Below are 8,362 nucleotides of genomic sequence, written 5' to 3'. Positions count from 1 at the left end.
TAGGTTAGTTAGGTTTAAGTAGTTCTAAGTTCTAGGAGACTGATGACCTCAGACGTTAAGTCCCATAGTGATCAGAGCCTTTTGAACCATTTCAGTTGTATAAGTGCATGCATCGAAAGTTCAAGGCAAGAGGCTGTACCTACTCCAACAAATTTTGGGTGCAATATATGTGGAATTCAGAGCATCATACAAAAAGCTGTTATTTTCGAAACACGTCGTATATTGAGTGGAGGCTGATGTGGAATTCCAATATGTATGATCATTCGGATCTCCGGGAGGGGATTGCCAAGGGGGAGGTTACCATGAGAAAAAGATTGAATAATCAACGAAAGGATAACGTTCTACGAGTCGGGGCGTGGAATGTCAGAAGCTTGAACGAGGTAGGGAAACTAGAAAATCTGAAAAGGGAAATGCAAAGGCTCAATCTAGATATAGTAGGGGTCAGTGAAGTGAAGTGGAAGGAGGACAAGGATTTTGGGTCAGACGAGTATCGGGTAATATCAACAGCAGCAGAAAATTGTATAACAGGCGTAGGATTTGTTATGAATAGGAAGGTAGGGCAGAGGGTGTGTTACTGTGAACAGTTCAGTGACCGGGTTGTTCTAATCAGAATCGACAGCAGACCAACACCGACAACGATAGTTCAGGTATACATGCCGACGTCGCAAGCTGAAGATGAACAGATAAGAGAAAGTGTATGAGGATATTGAAAGGGTAATGCAGTATGTAAAGGGGGACGAAAATCTAATAGTCGTGGGCGACTGGAATGCAGTTGTAGGGGAAGGATTAGAAGAAAAGGTTACAGGAGAATATGGGCTTGGGACAAGGAATGAAAGAGGAGAAAGACTAATTGAGTTCTGTAACAAGTTTCAGCTAGTAATAGCGAATACCCTGTTCAAGAATCACAAGAGGAGGAGGTATACTTGGAAAAGGCCGGGAGATACTGGAAGATTTCAATTAGATTACATCATGGTCAGACAGAGATTCCGAAATCAGATACTGGATTGTAAGGCGTGGTGGTGGTGGTGGTGGTGGTTAGTGTTTAACGTCCCGTCGACAACGAGGTCATTAGAGACGGAGCGAAAGCTCGGGTTAGGGAAGGATTGGGAAGGAAATCGGCCGTGCCCTTTCAAAGGAACCATCTCGGCATTCGCCTGAAACGATTTAGGGAAATCACGGAAAACCTAAATTAGGATGGCCGGAGACGGGATTGAACCGTCGTCCTCCCGAATGCGAGTCCAGTGTGCTAACCACTGCGCCACCTCGCTCGGTTGTAAGGCGTACCCAGGAGCAGATATAGACTCAGACCACAATATAGTAGTGATGAAGAGTAGGCTGAAGTTCAAGACATTAGTCAGGAAGAATCAATACCCAAAGAAGTGGGATACGGAAGTACTAAGGAATGACGAGATACGTTTGAAGTTCTCTAACGCTATAGATACAGCAATAAGGAATAGCGCAGTAGGCAGTACAGTTGAAGAGGAATGGATATCTCTAAAAAGGGCCATCACAGAAGTTGGTAAGGAAAACATAGGTACAAAGAAGGTAGCTGCGAAGAAACCATGGGTAACAGAAAAAAATACTTCAGTTGATTGATGAAAGGAGGAAGTACAAACATGTTCCGGGAAAATCAGAAATACAGAAATACAAGTCGCTGAGGAATCAAATAAATAGGAAGTGCAGGGAAGCTAAGACGAAATGGCTGCAGGAAAAATGTGAAGACATCGAAAAAGATATGATTGTCGGAAGGACAGACTCAGCATACAGGAAAGTCAAAATAACCTTTGGTAACATTAAAAGCAACTGTGGTAACATTAAGAGTGCAACGGGAATTCCACTGTTAAATGCTGAGGAGAGAGCAGATAGGTGGAAAGAATTCATTGAAAGCCTCTATGAGGGTGAAGATTTGTCTGATGTGATAGAAGAAGAAACAGGAGTCGATTTAGAAGAGATAGGGGATCCAGTATTAGAATCGGAATTTAAAAGAGCTTTGGAGGACTTACGGTCAAATAAGGCAGAAGGGATAGACAACATTCCATCAGAATTTCTAAAATCATTGGGGGAAGTGGCAACAAAACGACTATTCACGTTGGTGTGTAGGATATATGAGTCTGGCGATATACCATCTGACTTTCGGAAAAGCATATCCACACAATTCCGAAGACGGCAAGAGCTGACAAGTGAGAGATTTATCGCAAAATCAGCTTAACAGCTCATGCATCGAAGCTGCTTACAAGCATAATATACAGAAGAATGGAAAAGAAAATTGAGAATGCGCTGGGTGACGATCAGTTTGGCTTTAGGAAAAGTAAAGGGACGAGAGAGGCAATTCTGACGTTACGGCTAATAATGGAAGCAAGGCTAAAGAAAAATCAAGACACTTTCATAGGATTGGTGGACCTGGAAAAAGCTGTTCGAGATTCTGAAAAAAGTAGGGGTAAGCTATAGGGAGAGACGGGTCATATACAATATGTACAACAACCAAGAGGGAATAATAAGAGTGGACGATCAAGAACGAAGTGCTCGTATTAAGAAGGGTGTAAGACAAGGCTGTAGCCTTTCGCCCCTACTCTTCAATCTGTACATCGAGGAAGCAATGATGGAAATAAAAGAAAGGTTCAGGAGTGGAATGAAAATACAAGATGAAAGGATATCAATGATACGATTCGCTGATGACATTGCTATCCTGAGTGAAAGTGAAGAAGAATTAAATCTGCTGAACGGAATGAACAGTCTAATGAGTACACAGTATGGTTTGAGAGTAAATCGGAGAAAGACGAAGGTAATGAGAAGTAGTAGAAATGAGAAGAGTGAGAAACTTAACATCAGGATTGATGGTCACGAAGTCAATGAAGTTAAGGAATTCTGCTACCTAGGCAGTAAAATAACCAAAGACGGACGAAGCAAGGACGACATCAAAAGCAGACTCGCTATAGCTAAAAAGGCATTTCTGGCCAAGAGAGATTGGAATACGTCAAGCAAGTAATCGAGGACGTAGGTTGCAAGTGCTACTCTGAGATGATGAGGTTAGCACAGGAAAGGAATTCATGGCGGGCCGCATCAAACCAGTCAGTAGACTGATGACCAAAAAAAAAAAAAAATGATCATTGGTGTGAGTATGTCAGAGCATTGTGTATACAGGGTGTAAGTGCAGATACTTTTGTATGTGGTATCTTAATATGTACACACATCAGTGCGTTGGTTGTTGCTCTCTGCATCAAATAGTCTTCCCACAGACACGTCACAAACTTTATTTAGGACTCAATGTTTTCTGAATGAACGTAACTGCTCCATTTGTCTGTCAGTATACACTAACCGTTTTGCGTCCATGCATGCACACTTCAACACCTGACCTGTCGCACAGGGGAGAATAAGCATTAATTGCTTGCTCCTGTCACACATACTTGGATGTACTAATCAACCTAAAAACATACAACTTGTAACAGCTATAATTATTAGTCTGTACATAATGTAAAAAGTGATGTAATGTTGTTCAGTACACTATTCACAGTCAGCAGTAGCAATGTCTCCAATAATGATGGAAGCTAAAGAAATGGATTAAAACTTGTGCCACAGCCAGGACCTGAACCTAGGTCTCCTGCTTACGAGGCAGATGTGTTAGCCATTACACCACAGTGGCAGAATAGGTAACTGAACTGCACGGGCTACTCTAGTCCAGTACCCTCCATAACACAAACTTGAATTCACACCTCCAGCCTATTTTCCCTCTCTTAAACTGTCAGTATATTTCCATTAAAAACTTGTAATAATTTAATACATTTTACAAGCTACAACATCTGTTTCTAAAAAATACGCCATCCAGTATATCAATGGGATCAGATGTCTGTAAGATAGATTTTTTCTGCGTGGTTTCCATATGTCTGTCAGTCTCATTTAAGTACAGTAACGGCGAGTATGGTACTCCCTCACACCATTAACAAATGTTTTAATAGAACTACAGTCTTCCACACTATATACATTTATAAATATCTCATACCGATTTTGAAATAATTTGTTTATTATGAATAGTCACTTACCCACTCAGTCCCGCCATTAACAGATCCAATTCCCATCCCAAATGTAGCACTTGGTGGATCCATCTTCGAATACTATCCCAGACTTACACTGGACTCCAGGGGATCCCGTGCAACAAACTTATATACACATACACAGAAAAATAGCGTAATTGTGCTAGGTGTTTGCAACTGGACTGCGTTTACAAGCAGATGTAGAATACTGACCAGAAGTGACATGATCACAGGAAAGGGAATGTCTGAGGGTGTTGGCGAGGCATACTTGTGAAAGTGTATCTGTGCTGGGTAAAACCGTTTTTTGTACAATACTTCCAATCACTCAGAATCCAAATATGCCCACATTCATTTCCTAAATCAGCGTCGTTGTATATCACGTGTGGAATAGGTGATTGGGTTAGCTAACCCTAAAAATAGAACATATGATACGAGGCTGGCATCTTTTAGTGCTTTGTCGTTAGCTATTATGCAGTGTCCTGACTAACTAAGTGAAACTGGATACTTTTATACCACAAACAGAGATTAAACCATCTGTTTGTATTGTGCTGGTGGGTTACGTTCCTGGAAAGAAACGCATAACCCATGGTTTGAACGTGCTGTTTGTTGTTCCAGATGTGTGTGTGTCGATTCTTACGGAGGGTAATATTTTGTAGATGATATTGTCAGAACGGAGATGCGATATTTACTGCAAATGATGCAGCAAGTCTTCTGAAAGCAGCATCAGAACACTACGTGAATATGAGGGCTTCCGACAACGCTCGCCTGTGTAAATTATGATTCCGGGAAGAAACTGGAGTGCTATTACCTCCATGCATGTGTTTAATAAATACCTTCCCATGTCTTTTTTACTGTCAATAGCCTGCCTCAGCTAAAGCAAGAGCTTTTATGACGAAAACTTCGTTTTTGTAGAGAATACTATTATTTTAATGTTTATTTTTCTACGCATTGTTGATACACATTGTAGAAAATAAAGCACTATCATTGAAAATCTTTCTTTTTTTCCTACATCAGCCACACTTAGGTCCGCTCTTAATATGACAGCCATGATTACACTATGATCTTACTACTGTTTGTCAACGTATGTAGTCTTCCATAGGGTTAAAAAAAACATCTTATTCCCAGCAGAGTGCTGTTTCAAGACATGTGCTATACATTTCCATATAATTCGATAACAAGTGCTTTACGATGAGAGAATAATACGGCATTTAGAGTGACTTTCAACTCAGTAGCCCTTCCCACCACTCTGAGTTGATGCAGGACTGTTTTGATTGGTAGACTGCAGCTGGGATAGGAACGGACAACATCTGTGTAAACGCACCAGTTCACCTAGTCATCAGTGCACTGTTACTGTTGACGTTTTATTTGACCGAGTGTGGTTCGCAGTATATCAATGTGCCGAAGTGACTAGGGTAACCTGTTCTAGAGAAGCGGTGCATCTGGGTTTGAGTCCCGGTTTGGCAAAAATTTTCACATGTCGCCATTGCCTCTAATGCGTTTCTCGTATGCAGCTAGAATTTCTCTTTCATTGTATATGCGGTACATACGGCTGTTGAATCGCAGAAGTGGCCTCTGTTCTTTCAGACATGTCCGGAAGAATAGATACCACACATATAAATCTCAAACACTTCAGACATTGAAAGCAAACGTACAAAGAGCTTCCTCCCCTCCCATCGTATTCCATATATAGAAACTTAGTTTAGTCTGTATTGGGACTTTTCTGTTATTTATTGGAACAAAGTTGTTCGAAATATTATCTCTTAATGAATATGTTCGGTGAAAAGTTTCACTTTTATTACAGGTATGCTGCACTGGATAATTACCGATATTTCCTCTGCAGACAATGTAACGCAAGCCTCCATGTTATTATCCTGAAAAATCTATCCAGGACTAAAACATTTGCAGCTTCTTCAGAGCAATTTTCTGCTTTTACACCATTGGTGCCTTATGATGTCATTTTGGTTACATATTTATTTATGGCTTTGGGCTCACGATGTAGCAGCTTACCCAAAGACAAAGAGTGTAGCCGACCGACATTCTTATCCTTGCTTTCAATAAAAATCTGAAACGCGCAAACATCAGAGTCAGCTCCCACAGTTAAAACTTGCTGTACATGCTGAGCTCTGCCACTTACCGATACCGCATCTGGCATGTGCTGCTGCAGCATTCGTGTGATGTTTCGCTGTATCAATAGAAAGGTATCCGCTCTCATTTTCTGCTTCCACACAAACACATAATATCGAACCTGCTCCTTTGCTGTTCGTTATCGCTGTAGTTTATCAACCGCTTCTGTGAGTTCCTCTCAGGGCTTATCGTCTGGTTACCTTAATCTTGGACTGGAATATTGTCAACGTTGTTCACAGTATTTAAAGCGTCCATTATCAGTGCTCTTAATACTGTTGAAACGTATCTTTTAGATTCGTTTCTTAGTATTTAACTCGTATTTCGTACTGTTACGCTCAGTAATTTGTAATTTAGTTTCGTACTTCGTGTTTGTCCCCACTCAATCGTACACAGTTACATTAAAGAATCAGTTTTCCTAGTAAGCACCTAATCCTATGTACATTACCTACATTTTGTGCTTACAAAGTCCTTTTCTGCTTTTATCATCTGCATGAATGTGTGAGTGAGTGTTTATGTTAAATTTGTCTTTTATATGGTAGCATTACAGTATCTAGCTGTCTGCTGTGGTAGCAACAGTGCTGCCAACGTAACTTTCTAAGTCAAGGCAAAGAGATTTTACCTTTGTGGTAGTCATTCGAAAGTAGTTCAGTTGGTGGCGGAAAGGACCCCTCTGATCTCTTCCGTCTATCTGGGGGAAGTTCGTTGCAGGGAGAGCGTGCTGTCGGCACTCGGGACTGGAACTTTGGTGAGTGAAGGCGGTACTCTTAGGAGAGGCTTGAAGCTGTTGAGTGTGTTCATGTGTGATGGTGTGTAGCTATTCCAACCGATGTACACTTTTGATCTGATAGTTCATTTTCAAGTTCGGTAGTCGAATTCTTACATTTTTCAGAGTATACTTTTCTGTATGTAGTAACTTTTTCCGGTTCTCGCTTTCTGTAACCATAACTCGTGGTTAGGAAGTTCGTTATTCCAGCACAGGTTTAGAATTCAGGTGTCTGACCACTCTTTAAACTAGAATGTGTGTGTGAACTTCTCTCGTGTGTGTGTGTGTGTTTTATTTCTTCTACTTTTCATTTCGTTTCAATTTTATAGTGTGTAGCTTTTTCCACACCGCATGGTGGTAATTTCATGGTGTGTAATTTCAGTACCATCTTGAATAAATTTTGTTCGTGTTTCCTCTTGAAATTTTATTGCTACTTGTGTCTATACGGTTTACGTCTGTGTTCTTGAAGTTTTCACCAGTCTTATGTAATTTTGCTTTGCTCATAAATATTCACGGCATTTGAGGATGTTTCACGATAGCGTACCTTAGTTTCGTGTGCAAGGTGATGCAGATAAATTTCTTTGTCGGAAAGTTTTCCATAGTATTCTTATTCCCTATAAGTCAGTCACAGCGATAGGGATGGACCTCTGAGCCATTGACTTATTGTGATGGTAAAATTCTTTTTAGCTCTGTTCTTGTGTGCGTCAATCGTGTATGTTTGTGTGAACTTTTCCCATGCGAGCCTAAGACTTCCTTTTCATTTATCAGCGCAATGTATCTCGGCCCTCAATATAATAATAATATAAGTGAGGTAATTAATTAAATAACAGGCAACGACAGATCATAGTTTAAAATTACTTTGTGAATTTTTAATATGGCGTTTTATTTTAATAAACTACGTTAAACTGTGATGACCTTTTCTCACACAAACCCGTCTCCTTTTGTAAGATTATTTTTAATGCATCCCACCTGGAGTTTCTGAAGTGCAAAAGACAGGCCTTGTATTTTTAGACTTTTGTCTGATTGTCTTATTCATTTTGTTGAGGCTCTAGCTCCTGCTTGCTCTGAATCATTTGATTTAACGTTTATACTTAAAGTGTTTCCATATGCTCTTTCCATGTATTCACTTGGTTTTTTTTTAATATTAACGTTAGTAATGCTTACCAATTCAGTGATTAATTTAGTTCTTATATTAAAATTTTCCCATTTTAAATAAACTGGGTGGCGACCCAGAAAAATTTTGTGGCACACGAAACTTACAGTTGACTGCAGAGCTCCACACAGGCTAATTTCCTCCAGTTTCCGTTTACTTTGGAGGCAATAAACTTAAATTTTTCTGTCTTCACTATAAACAAAGTAAACAGGAAATCTGAGCTGTTGACGCTAGCAGTGCACCCCTCTTCCACGTCCGTAGTCACCGAAGGCGCAATGACTGGGTCAATATAAT

The 8,362-nt window shown here is 40.2% G+C and overlaps 1 non-coding gene across 1 annotated transcript; it reads right to left on the bottom strand.

The window, feature by feature from the left end:
* Positions 1 to 3,568: 3,568 nt before the first annotated feature.
* On the bottom strand, positions 3,569 to 3,640 carry Trnat-cgu. Its single transcript has one exon. It is a non-coding gene; the product is annotated as a tRNA-Thr (tRNA).
* Between the last annotated feature and the right edge of the window lie 4,722 nt (positions 3,641 to 8,362).

The sequence above is a fragment of the Schistocerca piceifrons genome, chromosome 7, assembly GCF_021461385.2.
Source record: "Schistocerca piceifrons isolate TAMUIC-IGC-003096 chromosome 7, iqSchPice1.1, whole genome shotgun sequence".
NCBI classification, from domain to species: domain Eukaryota; kingdom Metazoa; phylum Arthropoda; class Insecta; order Orthoptera; family Acrididae; genus Schistocerca; species Schistocerca piceifrons.
The sequence above is the reverse complement of the archived record's forward strand: the minus strand, read 5'-3'. Positions and strand labels throughout refer to the sequence as shown.